Source organism: Parasteatoda tepidariorum, chromosome X1 (assembly GCF_043381705.1).
Source record: "Parasteatoda tepidariorum isolate YZ-2023 chromosome X1, CAS_Ptep_4.0, whole genome shotgun sequence".
Lineage (NCBI taxonomy): Eukaryota > Metazoa > Arthropoda > Arachnida > Araneae > Theridiidae > Parasteatoda > Parasteatoda tepidariorum.
Window position 1 is genome coordinate 7,966,263 of NC_092214.1, and position 14,964 is coordinate 7,981,226.

The window sequence follows — 14,964 nt, forward strand, 5'->3', positions numbered from 1 at the left end:
TTAGCCCTTTAGAGTGATATAGTTACTAAATTAAAGAACATCTTTAGACTGTTATTGCTTTGATATTTAATTAAAATTTTCTGAGTTTTTTCTTAATCTTATTAAGAATCATTTAGAGTTAGTAATTTAATCTGGTTTCTCTCTCTCTATTACTCTCACACTTGACGATTCAGCAATTCTTGAACTGTATTTTGGTAATATTAAGAATCATTTCGTCACGAAATCACAGGATTTGTGATGAAACGTGAACTCTTAAATATATGACGAAAATGTTTTCTTTATTACGGAACCTCATCGTAGAGCATTGTGAGAGATTGTTAACTAGAATTTTGAAATAAGAATGAAAACTAGACGATAAAAAATAAAATTATGATAAAGCCAAGCTATCTGTATGGTGGTCACAGAGTTGGCCTAGTACCAGGTAGATCGTGGGTTTGAATCCCGCTTCAGCCCTCGGTGAAATTTATCTCTCTGTTCTATTAGTCTTTCTTGTGTTGTTTGGGTGACATTAATCCATCTATATTGTGCCCACGATAAAGTAATTATTAGAAAAGTAAAATATATTAGGGACTACAAGGTTGCTTTTCTTTTTTTTTAAAAAATAGAATGACAAAATATTTCTTTAATTTTGATTATATTCATTTTTTTATTTTTATTTTTTTTTGAAGAAGAAGAAGAAGTGACGATAGTTAACCCGTCGTCACTTGGACAAAATTTTTGCCCGGAGCATATATCAAGAAATTGTTTCATCTAAAGAGTGAAAAGTTTCGTGAAATTTGAGTATCCATTTTTTACAGTGCGTAGTCTAACTAATATTAACTCACCGGAGAAAAAATTAATCACACTAGTGCGATAGAACCAATAAATTGTTAGGTTTCGTTAGATGACGCAGTGGTCAAGTTTCGTGTTAAACTGCGTGCGCACTGCCTCAACGTAGTCAAAGGCAAGTAGCCATCAGTAAGATATTTTTGTTTTAAGCGGAAATTGTGTGCAAATATGGGTAAGGACAAGGATGTGACAGAGAGGCAAAAAGGGGTAATTCTTTTTTGGTCGTTCAAATTGTCATACAGGGAATGAATTTGTTGCTGTTTCGATGCAGACTGTTTAACGTGTCTTCAAGCAGTAGTGTAATACACGTGGTCACGAAAGACGACGTCAGATTTGTGGTCGGAAAAAGATCCTGCATGAAAGGGACTGGAAACATGTTTCACAACTTGTAAATCAAAATCACTTCCATATCCGACAGGAATTGCTTCAGTTAGCGAATGAAGGTCCAGCCCAACCTGTTGACCCAACAAGTGAGAGAACATAGCGATGGAAATTGCATACAATGAAAATTTGGAATCGAACTCCTCGTAAGAGGCCATTGCTCACACAAGCGTATAAAGCTGCGCGACTTCAGTGAACTAGAAGTCACTGAACGTAGACAGTTGCTGACTGGCGGAATGTAATATTGTCTGATGAATCACGCTTTTGTCTTTATTCAAATGGCACACGTCGTCGAGTGCACCGAAGACCAGATGAAGCATTTCATCCTGATTGTGTGCAAGGTCAGGTTCAAACAGGAGGTGGGTCTGTCATGTCTTGAAGATGTTTTTCTTATTATGGATTGAGCCCCCTCACTGAGGTAGCCACTAACATGAAACAACATATTTATTTGAGCATTCTGGATGATCAAGTGTTGCCTTTCATCCAACATCTTCACGAAGAGTATGCTGTCAATAGTTAACACCAAAGTTCATCTGGCTGGAAGAATACATGACTGGTTTTATGAAGACTCGCACACACAATTACGACTTAAAGTGCCTGCAAAATCACCTGAGCTATGTGGGACATGTTGAAACAACAGGTGAAACGACGAAATCCGCACCCTCGCAATTTGGTGGATTTTCACGAACAAATTGCGACCTCAGCGCAATCAAAAATAGCGTGACTTTGCACGACCTCAGCGAGTTTCTTAAAATGGATTCAACGAACCTGCAAAACCTAGTGGACTCACTTCCTAATCGAATCCAGGTGGTTATCAAATCCATAGGTGGCGTTGCACGTTATTAAATGATGTTTATGATTTTTCTTAGGGTGACTAATTTTTTGTCCTGTGTGCTTACATTGTAAGTGTAATATAACACGTAATTTATTATTTGCAGATATTAAGGGAGAGTGGGCCATCAATTTGGCCTAAAACAAACAGTGCTTTTAATTTCGAACTCTTTTTACTAAACAAGGTAACCATATCGTGGCATTAGACATATTGTATTGCATTATTAAGTTATTAGTTATTGCATTATTTTAATTTAGTTTAGTTCAGCAAGCACACATTTTATTTCAGCAAAAATGACTACTTAAACTTTCAAAACAAATTTATAATTTCAATTAACGTTGCTTAAATAGCTATCGTAAATGTTTTGACGACACGAAAACAATTGTGCATCTGCAATTAAGTTTAATTTAAATATATATATATATATATTAAAATGGTACAGAAAAAAAGATAAGAAAAACGCAAAATTTTATTATTTAAATACTATTCTGGATCAATAATTAGAAACCTCAAAAATCAGGGAAATTTCTTAAATTTAAACATTAGCTTCGTCCAGCATAAATTTTTACCTTTTTAGTAAAAACTATTACCATCTTGGTATTTTATTTTGGGAATTTTTTACTATTCTACAATAGAACTACAAAATAATCGTTCAGTTTTTAGTTATTTATTTGATTTATTTAGGGAAAAAAATTTTTAACGGACCAAAATCCCAATTGAACATTCCAAAAGTTTCCAAATTCCAAAAAGCGTGACAATTCCAAGTTCCAAAAATTTTTGGAACGAAAATTAAATAAATTTATTAAAACAAATTTAAAATATACAAAATATCAAAAAATATTTTTTCCCTAGTTGTTCCTTTTATCCTCAAAAAAAAAATCCTACCGCTGTTTTAATAACATTCAGAATTCAGTAACACAAGTCAGTAATTTTGAATTGTATCAGTTTTACAATCAATAAGGAAATTTTAAGAAAATCTTATTCATTTACATTTTGGTGACTAAGATTGTTTAAAGTCTTTCTATATGAGATTACTTAACATATTTTAACATATAAATTTTGAAAGAGATAGAAGAGATATTTTTAAAAGGGAAACTTTAAAATCGGCTCAGTTAATTATGGGCAAATTTTACAGAATAATTTATTTCTCTGAAATGTTATTTTGTGCAATATAGTCTTAAAATCCATACCCTCTAGAGAAATTTGCTTCTTTCACGGATTTTTTAAAAACATAAATTTGTCAAGTATGTAATCCATAACAAAGAACATATAATATATATTTATATTAAAAATATTCATATAGAGTATAAATGTGAATTTTAAATGATTTTATTAAAATATGTAAAACGTATTGCGTGTTGTATGATGGTTTGTAAAAAATGAAAGTCTATTTACAACGTTGACAAAAAAAAAGTAATGTTCATTCTGTACCATAACACCAGGTCATATACTGCCAACATTCCACTATTTCATTAAATACGAATATGTGTTAGAGCAAAAATTAGAAATTAAATATACTGGTAGGAGATTTAACCCTTTATCGGCCGACGGATCTTTTAAGTGCCACTAATATTATTTCCATATGCATTGTAAGAAAAATCAGGAAATGTTTCTGAATATCTGGGGCTGCAACGGTGCATGTACTTTTCAAAAACGTTTCTGAGTATTTCGGAAACCTCTTTCTATAATAGTCAGAAACATTTTGCAGTACTTCAGAAATATTTTGAATCATTTCTTGTAGTATTGGAATTTTTTTTTTAAATATCTTGAAGCGTTTCTTAATATTTCGGAAATCTCTTTTTGTAATATTCAAAAACATTTCGCAGTACTTCAGAAATATTCGTAACCATTTCGTGCAGTATCGGAATTTTTTTCATTTTTTTTTTTTTAAATATCTTGAAGTGTTTCTTAATATTTTGGAAGCCTCTTTCTGTAATATTCAGAAACATTTCGCAGTACTTCAAAAATATTTGTAACCATTTCTTGCAGTATCGAATTCTCTTTTTCTTCCTTTTTTAATATCTTGAAGCTTTTCTTAATACTTCGGAAACCTCTTGTGAAGCTAGGCTACCAACAATGTAGACTGTCATCTATCAAAAGGTACCTCTCAAGATAGGAAAGAGGTGTCTTATAAACTAGTTAATACTTGTAGTGGTAGTAACTCTACACTATAAAACTGAATTGGCGTCAATGCGATTCAGTTTCCAACTTTTGAAAATAAAAGAAATGTTTCTCCATTGATTGGAAACATGATATTAAATGAAATTTTCTGAGATTTTCGGAAACATTTTTGTCGAGTTAAAATTAGTTTTGGAAATTTTTTACAGTGTACATTGAAACGGAACAAAATATCTTATCGGTATTTGTCTACTCCTGTGACTTTTCGTTGATCATTACTAATTAACAGCCCATGATGATTTTATTTTATTTTATTACCGTCGTTGCACAGCCCACCCGATTCTGAATTTATGGCTACAAATGTTCAAATATAATTTTGAACCTATTCCAGAAGACAAGAAAACTACTGAACTCCTGAGAAATTTTGCCTACGTGGAGGACTTTTTTGAGGAAACTAACCTGCATTTGCGTTACATGAAAAGGAAAACCAGGAAAAACTCCCATGGTTAGCCTGACAGTCAGAGGCTCTACGACTGAGGGTATTTAACGTCAGCACTGAGGTCGGTGCTAACCAGGTGTGGAATTCGTATCGACCAGCCATCGCTGGGACACGAACCTGGTTCACTTCATTTCAAGGCGAGTGCTCTATCCCCTGAGCAACCACTTCTCTACACACGATTACTTGAAGTTGAAGTTGATTTAATTTTTGAAGTTGAAGTATCATCATCTATGTAACTATTTAGTTGTTGATATTTCGTTTGAGGCTGCCCTATTCATGATTCCTCAATTTCATTTCTCATTTCTCAACTTTCGACCTCGATTAATTTTGCAAGTAAGTATTACATATTTTTTATTGATACATTAACATTTTCAACTAGTTATAATACGAAGAATTAAATATTCAACTTTAATTAAAATTCTATAATGTGGTGTAACCCCGTAATTAAAAATTTTATAAAAAAAGTCATTGTAAGAAAATGAATAAAGTTTGTTGTCAAAGTTGAATTGTTTGTCAAAGTGTAGAATAGGCATTTTTTAATAGAGCAAGAAAGTTTCGAACATTTTTGTTATTTTTTTAATAATTTGGTAAATAAAGGGTTAAAATACTCATTATTGGTTCTCATTATTGGTTCTCGTTTTCAGTCACACATAACAACTGTTCCAAAAAACAGTGAAGCAAATGTAAATCAGTGTGAATCTTTGAAATAGGAATACTGCGAAAAGTGAAGCTTCGTAAACAAAAAGATAAGAAAATTTTTAAAATACTAGCATCAGAAGTTTTAAATTAGACACACAATCTGCCCTATCTGCTAAATCTTCAAAAAAATAAATAAATAAATAAAAATTACAGAATAATAAAAATCTTTCTTAGACAAGCAGTTGAATTTCCATTAACGTTTTTAGGCTTTCGTTAAAATACTGAAACCTATAATTATTTTTATGCAGGCTTTTCTAAGTAAAGGTTTTAAGTTTCTATGCTTTTATTTCTAAGTAATTTTTTTTTCTTTTAAAAAGTACTTTTAATAATGAGGAATTTGATACGAATTGGTTTTCATTCACGAATTACAACTCGTTTCATTCTTGATTCTCCGTGTTTTTTAAATAATAAATATTTAAAGTATATTTAAACTTATTATTTATCTTATTAATTTTTATTTCAAAAAATTTCTATTAAGTGTATATCTTTTTTTTATGTATTCTTTTTTTTTTTGTTTCAAATTATGCTTTAAGAAGGTTCAAAACCTGGGCTATTTACATTGTTTAAAAGAAATAATAACATATACAAAAAAAAATAAGATACGTCTTTTTTTTATCTTAATCTTCTAATCTTTTTTGGTCTTAAATAAATTGGGAAAAAAGCTTAATTAGAAAAACAACTGATAATGCTAGTTTCAAGAGAAAAAGAAATCGATCTGAGATTGATTTTGAAAAAAAAAATCCGCAATGATGTGCTCAATTAAGCAGCGTTTTCACAGTGTTACGAAAACAAATTAACCCTTTGCTTACGGCTTTTACAGTAAGTGGACCAGAGTGGCTTCATCATGCTATTTGACGCAAGCAAAAGATTAAAATGTTATTGCAAATAAAACTTAACGTAAATCATAATACATATAATTGTTTAGTTATAGATAACATGATGTAATCGATTTAGATTTGATGGATATCACAGTTTTCCATCAAAAAATGAAGCATAGTTTTTCAAAAACCAATTTCTATAACTAAACTGCCGTAAGTTACCTTTAACGTCAGGAATAAACTGAAATTTAACAACAATTTTTAAAAAAAAAACTAAATAATTTGATTTTTTTTTCTTTATGGCGTTCTAAAATTTTTTAACGAAGCTCCGATTTCAGACATTTTAGGATTTGTTTGTATCAAATCGTTTTAGGACTTTAAATTGTTTTTTCCCCCAAAATGTAATTAGTCGATACTTTTTAAAAAAGGCTTATTTTTAGAGTTGTACTCATTCAAGTTATTCAGATATCGTAGTTAGAGTATATTATGCTCAGTAAGCATAATAAAGGGCCGGGATAGCCTGGCTAGTAGGATGTTAAGCTCGTGTACCCGAGAGCGTGAGCTTGAATCCCATAGACGAAGAGTCCCTGTGTATTAAATGGGGAATGGTGCAAGTTAAATCAGTCTATGTCACAAAGTCCTCCAAGTTCCCATAACAAATCAATACTTCTGAAGGTACTTGATCGGAGATTGATTGCTCTCTGGTGCAGATCCAAATTACGATCTGTGGATAAATGAATAGAGCATGAATGGACATAAATGAATAGAGCATGAATTCCTCTCTGTAAAACGGGTTTCGACGCATGTGTGGCTGAAGTCGTATTCTTGGCTATAGATGGCTCCACGGAAAAACAAGAAACCCATCCTCTGTCTTAAAAATTCGCTTGGGTTCCCATTGCAGGATTGCTGATATTAGCAATTGGCATATAACAACAACAAACGCATAATAAGAAATAGAACACCTTTAAAACATTTGATGTAATGATTAGGATTTCAGAAGTGTGAAATCTTCGTAGTTCATCGGTCCGACTTTAAGTATACTACTTCATTTGAACAGATGATATTTAAAATTACGAAATCAGGCTTACTTTCTTTGAATAAGCATACCTTTTAAAAGATGGTTTTGAATTCTTTATCCTTTAAATATTAGGTTGTTTTCAATCTTGAAATTGTCGTCCCTATAGCTTACTTTGGGGAGAGGTCAAAACTTTAAGCAATTTAATGTTGATTTAACCTTTTAAGTATTTTGCCATACTTTGTAAACTACTTAGTGAAGAAAAAAAATTTTCAAAATTCCACTATTAATTGCTTAAGCGAATCAAAAAATTTTAGTTTACAAATATAAAACACATTGTTCCAAAAAAAATAATTTTTTGGAACAATGAATGTAAAAAATAATTTTTTATAATTATTTTTTTTTATTATTTAATTTAATAATGGTCGAAAATGCTTCAGATTTTTAGGCATAAAAATTAAATCATTTTAAAAATATGCAGTTTTGAATGATAAAATACGAAATTTGTACAAAATCGGTCGAATAATTCTGGAAAAATGAAAATTTAGAAATGAGCCTTATTTAAAATTCTCGATAACCATTTGATCAATTTTATTTACATTTTGGATTTCGCCATTTAAAATTACGCAGTTTAGTATGATACAAAAAAGTTTACAACTTAATCAAAAAAAATTTTTGACTATCTATAGTAGATTTTCGATAATTGAAAAAATAATAATAATTATTTATAAAAATTATCTTTTATGTGAAATTATCTTTGTCAAAAAGATTATAATATTATAAATTACATGAGCAATTATAAATTGCGAGTAGATTTTTTGTGTTCACTTATGCAGATCTAGAATCCTGACAAAATACATAAAAAGTAATATTAACTTTCAGGAGTTTAATTTTCGACTACACACCAGATTAACCGATATATCGGGACAATATTTTCATATTACGTTTACTCCTTACATTTTAAAAATTAAGAATCTAAAGAAAACATATTTTCGTATCTGATTTGTAACTTACGTGTCTGATTCGTCGGTACAAATTATTTAGCCTGTTGAACAAATTATCGCATTTTATTACATGAAACTTCTACCACTAGAATAAAAGTTATTATGGAAATTTCAGTCGATTTTCATCATAGTTTAAAGGGTTGACCTTAAATATGCTAATTAATTAGTATAAAAGAATATACATTTACATATTAACAAAATAAGACAAAAAGACAGAATTTTTAAAAATAATTAAAGTTTTAGAAATCAGATTTTTTGGAACGCAAAATTGAAGTGTTTAAAAATAAGAATGCTTCAAAAGTTTCTTTTTTTACATATCTTTGATCAACTATCGAAAATTATAGCATTTTTTGAGAAAAATTAGATCATTTTATAAAAATAAAAGTCAGCTAATTAAAAAATTACAAACGCGCTTCAGGCGTTGCCTAAAAAAATTGTCGTTTTCCTCTAGTTCCTTTTACGTTAAATATTACGTTAATATTACATTTTAAAAATCTGTATTGTCTGCTATAATTTTTTATAAAATTTAAAATAATTTTATTATTTGCACTGATATATTAAATATGAGTTGATTTTTTTTCAATTGTCACAGCTTGAGAAATGGAAAGTAATTTTTTTAACTACTTTGTAAGTTCAATAGCATGAAGCAGGTTTAACATTATGCAGGGTTTAAAATGTTTCTTATGGTAATTTGGATTTTATGGATACTTTCTCTAAAACAGTTAGGGCTGTCAGAGAAAAGTTTCTTAGCACCCTGAAATTTTATGTAAAATAGATTTTTTTTTTAAAGTTAAGTGGCCAGAAATTCGCAGTACCAAGAAATATGAGTTCTTGCATGGAACTAAAACCACGCGAAACTTTAATAAAGTGTTTGGCTTCAGTGTTACTACGTAGAATATAGTATCAAATTGATTCATCAAATGACGCAAATGACGCATATAATATATATATATATATATATATATATAGTTAAATATGTGCGATTTTTGTACAGTTCTTCAAAAAATTTTAATTTAAACCGTGGTTTCAATATTATAATAAAAAACTACGGATTTATTTTTATTTTCTTTCATTTTATAATTTCGAAACGTAAGAAACCAAAGATTTTTTAACTAAATTTTTTTTTGAAAATAACAAACTTCATGATAAATGCGAATTTACTAAAAATACATCCTATTTTCCAACCACTTTTTACCAATTTCCAAACTCTTTACCCTACGATCCGTGATATATCTATAAGCATAAATAAGAAGCTAATACTTGATTTTATGTGGTCATCTCTCCTAAAGTTGGAGATGAGATGGCCAGCGAATTTATAACGTCATTCCACCACTTATTACTTTGCTTTTCACTCAGAAACAACGATTGGATATATACTCCTTAAAAGTCTAGCTAATTGGAAAAAAACATAACCTACGGATTTAACGACAACAAAATACCTAATTTACAAAATATATTTGATCCCTAAATAAAATTAAAATTTGATATAATTTTTGCTGTAACGAAAAGTAAAGATTTGCCCAAATTGATAAACAAGTTAAGCTGCTTCCTGTAAAACTGCATCTTCCGCAATATGGCCATCTCTTTCCTATGACCATCTAACCTAGAATTACCCTATATAAAACTATAATATATGCTTATTATAATACGTTATTATTTATATGTTTACATAGGGTAATTATATATAAATATATAATTACCCTATGTAAACAGTATAAATCGGAAATGGATCATTGTATAGGATATTACACCAGATTTATTACGTCTTAACTTTTTATTAAAAAATATGATTGTAAAGTACAATTTAAAATAGAATAATATTTTTTGAAAGCCAGAATTTTACAACTTCAAAAATATTAAATGTGCAAGATGTGTAGTACAGAGTTTCCCCACAAATTGAATCTTAGTAATACGTAATCAAATTTAAGAAGGATTAGTTGAGATCATAATGTTTCGCAACCTGGCACCATATTAAAGTTACAACAAATTTGAAAGATATTATGATTTATCTAGATCCGAAATTTCTGATAATGTAGAAACTTCCTATTATAAAAGGAAAAATTCGAAGAAAAAAAAACATACATTGAATTTATATACTCTTCCTTGGAAAAAAAAAACGTATTATTAACTATTTTGTTCCTAAAAATTACTTTAATATACAGAAACTGGTTTATATTCATTACGTACTGGGGAGTATTTTAAGTCATAAAACCTTATTTAATGATGGCTAAATAATTGATTATCATCATAATCATAATCATCATAATTGATTGTATCAATGCGACTATTAATATCCAGGGCTAAAGAGAANAGCTCTAAGAGCGGAGTGAACTAGCCCTTCTATTCTCTTTAGCCCTGATTAATATCAGTCAGTGCATGAGAGACATGAGATAAATTTTTAAACTACAACTTTTAAAAAATATTATAATTTTTGTCTATGATTAGACAAAACAAAAGAAATATAGTATTTTTGATTTTGGTTTAAATAAAACAAATCACTGATCATAATGAAAGCATAGATTTTGGTACTATGTTAACTCGATTGACACAGCTATTTAAAATAAAATTATTTCAGTACACAATATTATCATATTTTTATAATATTTCTATAACATTTGTCTATAACATTTTTATTTCTATAATATTTTTCTATATTATTTTTCCATAATATTTTTATAATAATGTTTCTATAATCATAATATTTTTTAAAGGTTATAATTTAAAAATTATTATAATTTTTATCTATGATTAGACAAAACAAAAGAAATATATGGAATTTTTAGTTTTGGTCTAAATAAAACAAATCATTGATTACAGTGAAAGCATAGCTTTTGATGCTATATAAACCCGATTGACGCTGCAATTTGAAATAAAATTATTTCAGTACACAATATTATAATATTTTAAAAATATTTCTGCAACATTTCTCTATGTTACTTTTCTATGACATTTTTGTAATAATATTTCTATAATTATATTACTTTTAAAGGTTATAGTTTACAGTACTTTTAATTTTGGTCTAAATAAAACAAATCACTGAATCATAGTGAACTGGTCATAGTGAAAATATAGATTATGGTGCTATGTTAACCCAATTGACACTGCTATTTAAATTAAAATTATTTCAATACACGTGTGTAATTTAATATTGGTGTAATTAGAAAGAACAAAACAGTTAAAATGGTGGCATTGCCTTCAAATTAACAGTACTCCTATTTTTGAACTTTAAGATAAAAGCAAATATTTCATGTGAATTTAGTACAAAACTTTTTCCAACAAACTAAGATACAAAAATAAATTGACTTGCAATTTTAGAGGTTTTGTTATATTGTGAAGGAATATATATAAACACAAGTCGCTATTTTGATATTTGTAACCTGATTTTTGCATTAAAATTACTTAAAATACAAGATAAACAAAATTCGGCTCGTATTTAGTTGTATCAAATTTTCACCCACCAAAATTAAAAATACAATGAACTGAAAGTTATCATAAGTCGGCATAAAAAATAATAAGAAATTTTAAATTCTGAATTTTTTTTCTTACACCAGCTAAATTCTAACAATTAGTTACAGAAAAATTCTTTTTCTATGTGTTATTACTCACTGTAAAAAAATTCCAGATCAAATTAGGGTATAAAGTACCGGCATATTGGGTACATCATCCATAAAAAATTATACCGAAATTTTCACTGTAATATTTTTTTAATTAAAGTAATTCAGTGATTTTACGCTAACTATTACGGTATATCAAGATTTTTTATTCCGTAACATGCTCCAGTAAAAACTGATTTTACTGTAAAAAGTACCGGCACCCTGAGTGTGCCCGTACATTTTACAGTAATCAGGAATTTTTAATGGTGCCTTATAAACAGAAATTAGGAAAAATAAATAAATAATTTGATTTTAATGTGCAGAATTTATAAACAACGATTAATGATATGCAGCGTTACAAAAAAGAACATAAAATTTGCAGAGAAAACTCCTGTTGAATAAAATTTTATTGCTCTTATTACATTTTTTTATCTAATTTTATTCAAGAATAGTAGGAGAAAATAAATTGTATAGAGGTATTAAAAGCGTTGATTGATTGAATGGGCTTTCCAAAACGCAAGAACTAAACTGGGTAATATCTCGGAGTAATTAAAATTAAAAAATGCAACGAAATTTATAATATTTAGGCATTTATTTTTTAGTATGTATACGTACATTACGTACATATGCATTGAGAAAAAGAACATTTCCTTTAAAGAATTTTTGTCACTTAATATTTATAATAATGATACAAATGGGTTATAAGACTTATAAAGTACAATGAAATTGTAAATTTGGCAAAAGAATTATTTAATTGCTTATTTTTTATCCACAGATAGTACAAATTTGTTATATCCGCGGACTGTAACTCCTCTCTATTCCCAAATATTTAAGGTTATAGTTAGTGAAACAAATATTGTATAATCTCAATAAAGAAACTTTTGTTATTGAGAATATATTCAAATGCTGTATTTAGAAGCAAAAATTTATTTTATAAATCGCACTGTACTCTTAATTATAAATCCTATACACTGAGTAACTGATCACGTCGATGAACCAGAAAAAAAGGTACCAATTAATTCCGATTACGATTAATGAATGAAAGAACCGTTTTGTTTATAGCTGACGCTAGTATAATTACAGTCATTATTATTTTACTGCGTTGAATTTTCAGCTTTCGGAATTTTTATGTTATTAGAAAAAATCAACACGTGTTGTTGTGAAGCCAAAATAATTCGTATAATTAAATGACGTTATTAAACATATCAATATATTTATAGATTTAAGTATTAAAAATTTATTTAATAATTTTCAGAACCTTATGATAAAGGCATCAGTATCTTAAGTACATAAAACTGTGATTTTATCTCGTCTATGTACACAATCTTCATACATGACACTGTATGCACTTTCCTACCAGCTAGAGCAGTGCTCTTCAACTTTTTTTTATAGCCGCGGACAGTTAAACTTGGTGGTGCGGCTTTAGGTGGTCTCGAAGTTCTAGGTTAACCTCTTGTCCATGGAAAGTCGTACAAAACCGAAGAGAAATACACAGCATTAAATGAAATGGAAATAATATAACGCTCGTTGGGCAGCACGGGGGTTGGAAACCATTGAGCTAGAGAGCTCACATTTTAACTGGAGCTCTATGGTGAATGACGGTACAAATTTTTACGGTTTTTCTTCCTCTCCAACGAAACTTCATTTTATTGCCAAAAATGTGGTCAATCATCAATCAAAATTTTTACTACAATTGTTTTGAGATGCAAGCAGAATTTATCACCAAATAGAATTATTGTCAGTCGAATTACCAAAAATTTCGTCAATCATCAGTCAAAATTTTGACTACAATCATTTTATGACGCAAGCAGAGTTTATCTCCAAATAGGATTATTGTCAGTCGAAATTTCGACCACTTTTCTGACCTGCTAGATTGCTAAAATTTCAACTGGAGCTCTCTACCTGAATTACAATTGATTCTTAAATATTACAAGAAAAATTTCGTGCCATTTTATCACTAATAGAAATTTTGGCAAATTTTCAACAAAAACTAGCAAGTACAAAAATTAAAAAAAATGATGCAATTTCTTAAAATAATGCAAAAATAAAACTTTTATGGCCCTTTTTTTTCATTTTAAGCATATTTGATATTATAATCATCAACTTATGACGTAAATTAAATTTAATTTTGTATAGCTTCATTCGAAATAATAACGGCACTACTGCTATGAATTATTTACTATTTACACTTATTTACATTCATTGATAAAACTAAATGAGAATTGTACATTGAGAATATCTTCACAGAAGTGATTTCTGTTTAAATATGCTAATTTTTCGTTTACTGTAAACTTTTAACTACCACTGATAGACTTATGTCTTTCCGTCATTAACTAAGTCTATATCTGTTTGGGGAAGATATCCTTTCAATATACAGTGATGTGCAAAATTTTCCCGACAGCATATATTTTTTTTTCAACTTTTTTCTGCTTTTTGCTGTTTATGCATATAAAATTAAAAAGTTGCAGATTTTTTTTAAAAAAAATTGCATTAAAACATTGTACTGTGTTGAAAATATAAGATTGTTTTGAATGAAAAGTTATTTTAATTATATTTTTTTATTGTGATCAAAATAGTACACTGGCTAGAAATGCTTGCATGCCATTGTATGTATTGGTAAGAATTTTCGTACTCTATTTTTTTAATGTATAATTTGTACATATTACAATGTTCCCACGATCTGAAAAAACTTTTTAAATGGTAGCAAAAATGAGACAAATCTAGATGGTTTAAGCATTTAATAAGTTTTATATTTAGAGGAAATACATAAGGGTTCAAAAATAACTCGGGAATAATTTCGTAATTCCCAAATGAAAGATAAATTTAAGCATTTTTCAGAAGTCTCGTAAAATTTTATCTACCACCTATATATTTTTTTCCAGGTAGTGGGAATCCTGTATTAAACGTATGACCAATGAGTAAGATTGTTAATTAATAAAAGTTACTTTATTTCCAATCTGCTCCATGCATTAAACATCTTAATGAGTTTTTCTTTCAAAGAAGCGTTCAATAACAACAAAATGCTTCCTTTTTATTAATTTTAATTAAAGTTCAATGTTCTGAAATTGTAATAAAACGGATTTTATACAAACCAAGACAGGTAGATATTATCCTAATTTCTTCTAACCATGCCAATTCATTTAGTTTAAATTAAAATATTTTGAAAAATATTCTTTG

At 28.6% G+C, this 14,964-nt stretch overlaps 1 protein-coding gene across 1 annotated transcript in view; it reads right to left on the reverse strand.

Annotated features, from left to right (window-relative positions):
- Positions 1–14,964, reverse strand: part of LOC107448374 (homeobox protein aristaless) — a 182,600-nt gene that overhangs the window by 167,444 nt on the left and 192 nt on the right. The window lies entirely within an intron of this gene.